This window comes from Rhamphochromis sp. 'chilingali', assembly GCF_963969265.1.
Source record: "Rhamphochromis sp. 'chilingali' genome assembly, chromosome: 12".
NCBI classification, from domain to species: domain Eukaryota; kingdom Metazoa; phylum Chordata; class Actinopteri; order Cichliformes; family Cichlidae; genus Rhamphochromis; species Rhamphochromis sp. 'chilingali'.
The window spans coordinates 9,983,183-9,995,036 of NC_137939.1; the positions used below are offsets into that span (position 1 = coordinate 9,983,183).

At 38.3% G+C, this 11,854-nt stretch overlaps 1 long non-coding RNA gene across 1 annotated transcript; it reads right to left on the reverse strand.

Moving 5' to 3' along the window:
* Nucleotides 1-7,615: 7,615 nt before the first annotated feature.
* On the reverse strand, nucleotides 7,616-9,573 carry LOC308407782. Its single transcript, XR_013973717.1, has 4 exons — nucleotides 9,548-9,573; nucleotides 9,001-9,079; nucleotides 8,527-8,622; nucleotides 7,616-7,763 (listed from the first exon to the last, which is right to left on the reverse strand). It is a non-coding gene; the product is annotated as an uncharacterized lncRNA (long non-coding RNA).
* Between the last annotated feature and the right edge of the window lie 2,281 nt (nucleotides 9,574-11,854).

Sequence of the window (11,854 nt, forward strand, 5' to 3'; positions counted from 1 at the left end):
GCTTGAGTGTCTTAACAGTGTCCTCACACCATATGAGAGTTTACTCGGGTTTATTTGGGTCTGACTCTGAACTTGTAAGATAGTTTCACTAATCCTGGCTAACAGCAGCTAACGGTGGCAAAAGAAGCATCCCTTACTGACAAAAAATGTCAGGATATTCTCAACAACTCATCTCAGTATCACTGTCATCGGATAGAAGTGAACTTCACTGACACATCAACTTTTATTGGACTCCTTTCACAAGGTTTAATGGCCTCCTCCAGTGTAAATAGACATCCAGTATATTGACAGTTGAGGTAAACAGCAAACTGGCACCACACTAACCACAAATAAAGAATAGCCAGAGTTGTTTGTCCTACTGGATAAACTGTAACTAGGATTGTGCACTTGACTTGGGTGGGCTGAGGAAACATGATTCTGCAATCTACTATCATCTAGCGATGAGATTTTACACACTGCACCTTTAAAAACAAATCATGGCTTCATGTATTTGTCAGTCGGGTCACATTCGATATGGTTCCATTACTGCAGTGTAATTTGCTTGATGAATTGGTTCGGTGATTTGGACTCCTCTGTTGTTTAACTGACATTTGAAGATAATCACCTTTTTAACTGGGTAAAATGGATTTCCAGTGGGGGCTTTACATGAAAAACATGCTTGTTAAGGTATCAGTCTTTGTACATGAGAGAAAAGGTCTGAAAGCACCTCCACAAAGACAGTATTCTGATGGAGATAATTATTAATAAAACTTCAAAAGTAATACCTTTTCATGACAAAATCATATAGTAGAGCTCTTTTCCCTCATTTAACTTCATTTGATTTCAGTTTCCCTGACATGTGACAGCATCATTCACACATTCACACAGCTCTGCATCTTCACAGCTCAGAATAGGTCTGCGTGTCCCCCCTCAGGGCTCATGCACCCCTCCAATCAAGACATAAGACAAGTGTATAAGCATTTAATTTTAGGATCCATTGTGCTACAACTTGAGGATTAATCTTTAAACTTTCATCTTCCAGGTCTCAGAATGAGTTTTCCATGAGTGTAACAAGGAGTTTGGACATATGTGATGCAATGTTAGGGTTGATGTTTGAAATGGGAAAAACATATCTCTGTACTACAGTGCTGCTTTTTTAATTTAATTTGTACAAACCCAATTGTGAAAAAGGTAGGACCTTGTGTCAATATAAATAAAATAGAATTAAATTATTTTCAAATTATAAGCCAGTTTTTTTATTCAGATTAGAATACAAAAAAATATCAAATCTTAGGACTGAGAAAATTTACTAATTTTAGAAAAATATTAGCTTATTTTGACTTTGATCACAGAAATATATCCCCAAAAGTTGTGTTTTGGGCAACAAAAGTCTGAAAGAGTAAGTGGTACTAAAAGGAAACAATTGATGAAATATCATTATGGAGAAATCTGTATGCAAAGGTCAAAGCCGAAAAGACTGTCAGGCCCTCGGGCAGCACTGAATTAGAAACAGACATGATTCTGTCATGGAAATCACTACATTGGCTCATGAACACAAAAGCCATCCACAAAAGCAGGTTAAAGCTCTATCATCCGAAGAAAAAGCTATGTGTGAACATGATCTAAAAACACTGCTATCTTCTCTGGGCCAAAGTTCATTTCAAAAGGAGCGAGGGAAAGTTGAAAACCATCAGAAAAACTGAAATTTGAAATTCTTTTTGAAAAACACAGCAGACTAAAGATGAGAGGGTTCTTTCGGCTTGTTATCAGTGCAAAGTTCAGAAGCATACATCTCTCCTGGTATACAGATGCAGTGTTTGTGTAACTGTAGCTGGGAATGCTAAAAGATTTATACAGGTTTTAGAGCAACATATGTTTCCATTCAGGTTACATGTTTATCAGGGAAGGGCTTGCATTGCATGTCTCAGCAAGACAATGCTGCACTCCACTGCTTCTGTTATAACAGCATGGCTTTATTCTAGATGAGTCTGGGTGCTGAAGTGACCTGCCTGCAGTTAAGACCCGTCACCAGTTGGAAACATTTGGTACATCTCACGAAATGAAAAGAACCAGGACTGTTGAACAGCTAGAATTCTATATCAGTCAGGAATGAGACAACATTCCTCTCCCAATGGTTCAAGAACTGTCTTATCTTTTTCCTGATTCCCTGAGTCTGTAAAGACTGTTGGCTCAAAAAGAGAGTGTGTTATACTGAGGTAAACATTCCTCTGTCCCAACTCTGTTGAGACTTGTTGCTGGCATCAAATTTGATTTGCATTTACACAGCATCCATTTTTCCCTACATTACTTTTATAAACATCAGTGCCTCCCAAACCAATATTACAGGATAGTTATCATGTTGAGGACTGATTCTGAATATGTAGTCATGCATATGCAGAGGACTCTGTGCAGTGCTGTGACAAACTCAATACAACCCATGATTGTATCGTACAAACCACTTTTAGCAGTGGTAACTTGAAGTAAATGTTTTTTCGGTATCAGTCTCTCACATCATTGTGGAGGAAGCTTCAGTTCATTGACGTTTTGGGGCATTTCTTTATGTACATAATACTTTTGTAAGGTCTCACCGCAGCATCCCAATTGGACTGAGGTTTGACTTAGCAATTACAACACCTTGATTCTTTTCTCTTTCAGCCATTCTGTTGTAGATTTGCTGTGTTCTTGGAAGCATTGTCCTTTTGTTCAATTACATCTCCAGAGGATCAGCCAAGCTTTACAGTAGCTGCCAGACAGATGGCCTCACATTTGACTCTAGTAATGTTTGGTGTGAAGAGGACTTCATGTCCACTCAGGTGCCCAGGCCCTGTGGCTGCAAAACAAGCCCAAATCATCACACCTGACATCAGGTGTTTATGCTGATATATATCTATGTCTATTCAAAGAACACGAGTTTAGTTCAGATGTAACTTTACAAAGCTAAGCCATGCTGCCATGTTCTTTTGATGGAGAAGAAGATTTTGCCCCAGTATACCTTCCATACAAGCCGTTGTTGTTTTAAAGTTATTAATTTGCACAGCTTTAATTAAAAATAATAATTAAAAAGATATTTTACACAAACCAAAATCGGTTTCTTAACTTGAATCAAGGTTATGAAAGCATGCTCATTGTGCAGATCTGACAGACCATTTCTGAGTGTCAGCAAAGCACAAGTCAAGCCGGTATACCTGTGATTATGCCCTCTTTACCTCATGTATGTTGGTGGTTTAATAGATGTATTTACATCTTAACTGGCTTCTGTTTGTTGTGAGTTTGTCAGTTCCTTACTTCTTGCAATTTGCGTTCACGCAATCACTGCCAGAAGTGATTAGTCATGAATAATGCATTTCATTTTTTAAATTCAACACTCAGGGTTTGATTTGCACAGTTATATTTTTTCCTCATCTCCCTTCATTTATCCCTGATAGTCCGCCTCCACCCACAAACACCAGTAATTCCACATTTGTGTTAAATAATTCAAATAGCACGATAATCAAATGGAATGGATCCCATAGTCTGTGTATTTACTTTGTTTTAACTACTGTCCCGTTTTGCCTGTGAATGATATCTGGGAGGCAACCTCCTCGCAGCTTTTTTTTTTCCTTTTGTAGCAGGCGGTAGGATGTGAGGCTGGCAGGCCAACAAGAGCGGAGAGCTGTGGAACAAACCAATTGCTCCTAGCAGTCCCTGGCACAGCGATGCGGGAAATACTTTTTTTTTGGGTCTCTTATCAATCCACATATGCCGAGGACGCAAATGGGGGAGTGTGTTGGTTGAGGGGCTGTGAAGGAGGGGGACTCTGATGGGATTTTCCCCTCCATGACACTGCTGCGTTCAGTGCTTGCGTCAATGAAGCCAGCTTAACATGCTTAGTTATATTATGTAAGCTGCAAGATCAAGGAACATACAGAAAGCCAAGTGCAATGCAGTGTGTGTCTGTGTGTGTGTACTTGTACTTGTCTCAGGGACACATCTTCAGAAATCTTTCCTTCTGCATTCAAAATGAAATCAACCTCGATATATTCTGATGACGTCCGGGATTAAAAGAGCATCTTTTGTCTAAATTCTGCATTTCTGAATGCTACATTTCAATTGAACCCCACAAAAACAGAGTGTTCCTTATATCTTTGTCACATAAAGTGACGCTAAATGAGTGCCTGCTTTTGCAGGACCTGATTTTTGCAGTTTTGGATGGTTCCATTTTGCATACTTTATTAATAAAACATGTACTGGAGCTGTTAGGTGGCACAGTTCACATTCTTATCAGCATAATGCAATGCCCAGAATTCCTCAAGTATGCTGTAGCCTCCATAGGGAGAAAAAAAGATTTGATATTATAGATGTTTGTTTCGTCAGAGTGCCCACTGGAGGTAAGGCCTCAGTGATGGAAGATTTGAAGGTTTGCCATGTCTCTACAAATTTCCCATAAAGCCGGTTTAAACTTCAATATGCACAAGGAGTGTTTCTTTAATTTATAAAAAGGGATTGCATATCATAACAGGGAAAAATGGTTTGCCTTGAATGCTCTCTTGCAATGCATGTGAAACCCACTGACTGACAACATACAAAAATGCACACAAATCTGCACATTTATTGCACTCTTTAGCAATAGTTACATTTTTGCTCTTAGTTTTGAAGCAGAATGAAGCATAGTTTTAATAGTCAGAATAACAGTAGTGAGACTAGACCATGGTTTCCTTTATATTTACTCTGCTAAAGAGTCAGTTTCCACTGCCATATGGCTTACAGAATTATGAAACTCAATACTGAATCAATGAGCCATGCAAAGGCACAAATTATCCGGGAAGTCATTTCTGTATTGACTATAGTGTCATTAAAGAGACTGTGTCAACACTGCACTCATTGTCTGAAAAATGAAAGCTGAAACCTTGTGCATTGCATTTGATTGCTTACTGGTCAATATTTCTGCCTTTGTTCAATATTCTACATTATATTCCAAGGCATCATGTAACCCTTTGGGTGTCACAGCCCAGGCCTGTCTAAGAGAAAATCATCAAATGTCTCCAAAACCTTTCATTGTCTTTTTCTCCTGTTTGTGAGAGCACATGATACACTTTAGCAAAGGAAACCTGCAAAACTGTGAATTTTTAACAGCCAAGAATAGTCGATAAGGGAGATACATTCCCCGGGACTATGGGTCTTACAAGTTGACTGCACAGTAATTACATCTCCGGAGGATCCAGGAGAGGAAAGTTTTCAAAAATGTGGGGGAGCTGGCGAGGCAAAAGAACTTCATGCTCTGCAGGCTTCACCGTACTCTCCTCCCTCTTGAAACAAAATCGGAATGCTAATGTCTCATCAGAAAACAGGTAAGGAATTCTAGTCAGTTTGTGCCAGATCAGTCATCCCTTCTCACTTATGTTCCTTGTGTTCTTCCTTTCTAAACACAAAATAAAATGTTTTGCTCATTTGGTATATGTCAGTTTAAAAAGAGATGAATCCGTGCTTCACATTAGACAAATAAAAACGAGACACTAGAATACATTTTCTAACAAACAGTGGTAAGTTTCTTAAGTCTGCAAAAGTTTACATTTACAGTTTCTTATGTCTGTCACTGGTGGCTTGGATTTAACACAGCGGACCTGTGTTTTGTTGGAGCAGCCCAGGGAAAAACAATATAAATATGTGACTGAAAATTCTTATTTAAAGACTGAAATTATGTTGGTAAATAAAAAGTGTGACAAAATTAACATGATTAACAGTTCTAAATCTTTAATTGTATTTAATCAAATACAGTTGACCTTATCAAGTATTTATCACTTCTCTAACTCATCTCATTTATGCAGTTACACAGCATGTTCTTCTCTATCTTTGGAGGAAAACCATTGCTACTTTTAATACAGACTAAATTCTAAGTCCCAGTGGTTTTTGTTGTTGATTCTCTGTGTAAAGTATTTGTGGTTATTCCACACTGGACCCTGGTGTAACATAAAGTACTGCTGCTTGTGTTATTTATTTTACAATGTTTGTATTATTTCATAGAAGACTCATAAATGTTTAACACATATGGAATGGACCAATCCAAAAATCAGAGCCACTTTATGCAGTGTATAGCCAAGTGGCATAAAAAGAAAAATGTTGCTTTTTTAAAAATTTTTCACACATTTCATGTACATTTTTGTTTGGATGATAGAGTGCAAACAAAAAATCTTTTTCTCTCTCTGCTCTTCACTTCTCAGTCTTACGCTGTGTGCATTTCTGTGTTGTTGTTTTTTTTTGTTTTTTTTTTTACCTGTGTTTATGAACTCCTTCAGGCTACTTAAAGCTAGATTCCTGGAACCCCTCCATCATCACTGCTAAGACCAGCTCTCCCAACCAGCTACCTGCACAAGTCATAACAGTAACAATACAATTCCCATTCAGTTCAGTTGAATGTTACAGGGAGTGCAGAATTATTAGGCAAGTTGTATTTTTGAGGAATAATTTTATTATTGAACAACAACCATGTTCTCAATGAACCCAAAAAACTCATTAATATCAAAGCTGAATGTTTTTGGAAGTAGTTTTTAGTTTGTTTTTAGTTTTAGCTATTTGAGGGGGATATCTGTGTGTGCAGGTGACTATTACTGTGCATAATTATTAGGCAACTTAACAAAAACAAATATATACCCATTTCAATTATTTATTTTTACCAGTGAAACCAATATAACATCTCCACATTCACAAATATACACTGTAAACCCAAACAAGTTGACTGAACTTAAAACTTTTGTGGAAACTGATTACCTCAAAAGATTTAAGTACAAAAACTCATATCTTCTAAGTATGGGGTACTCAAAATTTGTATTTATTGTTAACCTAAAAATTTTAAATTATATTTTATATTTTATTAATTGAGCTTTACTCAAAGACTGTATACTTTAATTTCAATATTTTTGTGTTTTGTGTAGTTTATTATTTTGATGCAACACAATGCAATTATATTACAATCTAAACTCAAATTATCTGATTATTAATTAAAAGATATGTTGTGAGTGTAGACTACTAAAAAAAAAAAAAAAGTACGGAAATTCAGTTACTTTACATTTTGTTTATTTAACATTTTTTCATGAAAATTTAAAAACATCACAAATGTTTTTATAAAACAACTAACATGGACATCGGCACCATAAAGTGAGCATTATAAATTCTGTGTAGAACATTTATCTTTTTATAAACTCACAAAGGACGACATCAGTCCTAATTGCATTTTTCTCAAAATACACAAAAATGCAAAACAAAAAGTCAAATACTAATCACTTTTTTTTAAATAGAAATGAAAAACAATTTTTTAAAATGGGTACAAAGACGATCAGCTTCCAAATAACCAGATAAGGCAGTCAAGTATAGGAAAATTAGGTAAACTGATGGAGTTAAATCCACCCAAAGCCTGTAGTAAACTTAAAGTGCTTAAAGTGCTTCAAACAAAGTGCTCAGTAACAGAGTGCGTGTCCTAACAAACATTGCCTTATATTCCTTAAGAGCATGTAGGCAGGGGTTTCAGGGGTTTGCCGTCATCAAGCCCCATGAAGATATTTTGGACTAAGGCAAATGTGTGAACCCAGTCCAGTCCATTTTACTTCCTCAAGCATGGCTGTTTTGGTGAAAGGCGACTAGGTGATGCGTGATATTCAAATCTGGGAATATCACGCATCACCTAGTCGCCTTTCACCAAAACAGCCATGCTTGAGGAAGTAAAATGGACTGGACTGGGAAGCGCCGTCGGTAACCACTGTGAGAAGGGCAACTGGAGTGTCAATGAGGGTCGACTCATCCAATGCGTCCGCCTGGAATAGACACAGTATCAATGGTAAATGGCCTGTATTTGTATAGCGCTTTACACATTCAGTCATCCAGACATTCACACCCATTCACACACTGGTGATGGCAGCTACATTGTAGCCACAGCCACCCTGGGGCACACTGACAGAGGCGAGGCTGCCGGACACTGGCGCCACCGGGCCCTCTGACCACCACCAGTAGGCAACGGGTGAAGTGTCTTGCCCAAGGACACAACGACCGAGACTGTCGGAGCCAGGGCTCGAACCGGCAACCTTCTGATTACAAGGCGAACTCCCAACTCTTGAGCCACGATCGCCCCAATTAAATAAGTAAGGTTGGTTTGAGAGAATGTGACAAGCATGACCTGTAATCTAGCAAAACATTCAGCAGTGTAGTGGGTTACTTTGTAACGAGTTAGGGTACTCTACTTTTTTTGAAAAATGTACATTAACGTGTTAGCTTCTTGCATTACATAATTTGTATTTTTATTATTTTTCTAAAAAAAAAAAGTAATTTTTTATTTCATGACTTTATCTCAAAAAGAAACTAAATCTTGACTTCAGCCTGGTTTTTGGGCCACCTGCAGCATAGCCATAGTGCTGTGATACGCCTGTGCCCTGCTCCTGACCTGTGTGTGTGTGGGTTTTCTACAGAGAGGGTATTTTGTTTGTACAATTTGGTAGCTGCTAGGGTATTAAATTGTATTTAAAAAAATCCATAGCATTTTATCTTACTGGCAGAATTTAAGTAATGCAAAAATACACTTACATTACATGTCTAAAAGAATTCTGGGTCCTCCTCCCGCAGGTATACAGGAAGGGCACGAAGTACTGCAGTGCGTTTCACGTTGATATCAGGCGCCTCCTAAAAAGGGAAAAGAAAAGTTCATTTAACGCAAAGTTTTCAGGTGTCATTCTTTGGGGAGAATACATGTTTATGAAACTGCATGACATCAGACTCTACTAAATTTTGGAGACTTTTCTTTTAAGATACAACCTTTCTGTCTCTTGTGACAGAGAGTATGTTTCTTAATCATTTGACAAAAACCCTACACAGTATTTTAAAATAGTGTTCTCCAGATCAGAGCTGTGATCTATATAGAACATGGGGTTCAAAGCAAGGAAAAATTGTGTGTTTATCAGTGAAACTTTTAATTTGTGTTAATTTTATCATTATCAATATATGAAATCTTCACCTTAAGGGACTTAATGAATGGTTTCTTCAATAGATCTTTCAACTCACCTGTGTTTACTGTCTCCACCTGAAATTAATTGCAGTCTGAATTTTTTTTTCTTCTGTCTTTTTGTCTTTGGCCTTCAGCCTTGGAAGAAAAAATAAAAATATTGAAAACCTTATCAGCACACTAAATATACAACACCTTGCTATATTTCAATTGTTTTAGATAGAAGTTGCCACTGCTAGCTAAGTCACTTTTGAATGATGCTAATGAGAAGAAAAAAAAAAAAAAACAACCTGCCGAACAATGAGGCTGCTGTTGTAAAAACGCCAACTTTCTTGCGTTGGCAAGGGGTCGTTAAAATATCACTAAGACCCTTTCTTTATGTGTGATTCTTCGTAAAACTGTGTTTTAATCGGTTAAAACTGTAAAACTGACGACATAATCTATGTTTGAAAAAGAGCGCGAACAACCGCGAACAACTATTCACCACCTGGGTCTGTGCTTTTTAACACAACAGCGCATTCGAAAACAAGTTATTGGCTGCAACATATTAATATACTTGCTTTTTTACGGAAAAAATAAACATAACGAAGGTTCCGTTTTACTTACAAGTTTCTCCAAATGTGTTCTCCAGTTGCTCGAGAAGGGCAGCCATATTGAACAGAATTTTCTGTCAACGTCGTTCAGGTTAGAGAGAAGACGTCATGACGTCATGACGTCCACATGCGGAGCTCGGAAAAAAACATTTACTCAAAAATCATAATTAAGAAAGCAGTATTTACTCTTAACTTCTAAGCCATGTACAATTATAACTGTTTGAATCGTTAACCGAACAGAAAAGTTTTAAGTTGTTTCAACTTTGTGAGGAATTTTAATTGTTATATCCACAAACTTTATAAGTCAGGTAGACTGTTGGGGTTTACAGTGTACATTTCTGACATTCAAAAACAAAACAAAAACAAATCAGCGACCAATATAGCCACCTTTCTTTGCAAGGACACTCAAAAGCCTGCCATCCATGGATTCTGTCCTGCATGAAAATCATGTTTTTCTTGAAGGATGCAGACTTCTTCCTGTACCACTGCTTGAAGAAGGTGTCTTCCAGAAACTGGCAGTAGGACTGGGAATTGAGCTTGACTCCATCCTCAACCCGAAAAGGCCTCACAAGCTCATCTTTGATGATACCAGCCCAAACCAGTACTCCACCTCCACCTTGCTGGCGTCTGAGTGGGACTGGAGCTCTCTGCCCTTTACCAATCCAGCCACGGGCCCATCCATCTGGCCCATCAAGACTCACTCTCATTTCATCAGTCCATAAAACCTTAGAAAAGTCAGTCTTGAGATATTTGTTGGCCCAGTCTTGACGTTTCAGCTTGTGTGTCTTGTTCAGTGGTGGTCGTCTTTCAGCCTTTCTTACCTTGGCCATGTCTCTGAGTATTGCACACCTTGTGCTTTTGGGCACTCCAGTGATGTTGCAGCTCTGAAATATGGCCAAACTGGTGGCAAGTGGCATCTTGGCGGCTGCACGCTTGACTTTTCTCAGTTCATGGGCAGTTATTTTGCGCCTTGGTTTGTCCACACGCTTCTTGCGACCCTGTTGACTATTTTGAATGAAACGCTTGATTGTTCGATGATCACGCTTCAGAAGCTTTGCAATTTTGAGACTGCTGCATCCCTCTGCAAGATATCTCACTATTTTTGACTTTTCTGAGCCTGTCAAGTCCTTCTTTTGACCCATTTTGCCAAAGGAAAGGAAGTTGCCTAATAATTATGCACACCTGATATAGGGTGTTGATGTCATTAGACCACACCCCTTCTCATTACAGAGATGCACATCACCTAATATGCTTAAGTGGTAGTAGGCTTTCGAGCCTATACAGCTTGGAGTAAGACAACATGCATGAAGAGGATGATGTGGACAAAATACTCATTTGCCTAATAATTCTGCACTCCCTGTAGTTGTATGATTCCACTTCACAAAAACAAACAACCCAAGGTATGTTGCTGTCTGGTGAATATGCTCCGATGTTAGAGCAAAGTCATTGGTCCTCAATGAGGAAGCACTTGGCAAAAGTGAAAAGGAAGAACAAAGCTAATGACCACAAAGAGAGAGAGAGAGAGTGCATCTTAGTGCATCATGGGGGGTCTCCCAGCAGTATACAGCACTATAGCTAAAGGCTGTGTAAGCAAGAATTCATTGTCTTTACCTCTCATTCTCCTGTGTGGTTTAGATTCCCCATGTGCCTGCCACTCGTCTACCCTGCTGAGTATTCGGTACCTAGATGCTTTCTTTTCACTGGCCTGTGTCTCACCACCCACACACCACCTCATCCTCCGGCTTCTGAAAAGTAACTTTGAAAATAAATCCCTGAAATCTCTTTTGGTGTCCTGAATTCTGCAATTTTTTATTTGACCAGATTATAAAGATGGATGTGGATGAATGCCAGGACCTCAAATTTAACAACCATATCATTTTATTGATCCTGTGGTGGCTGACTGGTGTGTCATATGTCACACTGTGCTCTCTACATCTTAAGGTATTTGTTGCTGCAAACCCTGACCAACAACCTGTGTAGGAGCACAAACAGTTCTCCTTCTTTTATATATGAAATATTTAATTACAGTAATTGCTTTGGCCAGAGGCTCTTTGCCTGTGAGAATCCTGATTCCTAATTTGCATTTAAATAGAAAAACACTGACCAAAATATTTTGCCAGTGGATGGGATGACTTTCTTTCAGTTGGGGTGATTTGCTATGATTTAGTGCTTTTGAAATGTTTGAATTGCGTATGTAATGATTACTGCCCCTCTAGTGTCTTGTTATGATTGATTGTTTGATTGCATGAGGAGCCCTTGTTTGCCAGGTAGGCGAACTTACATTTGCAGTGTAGATTTTTTTCTCTCTAAATGGACAAGT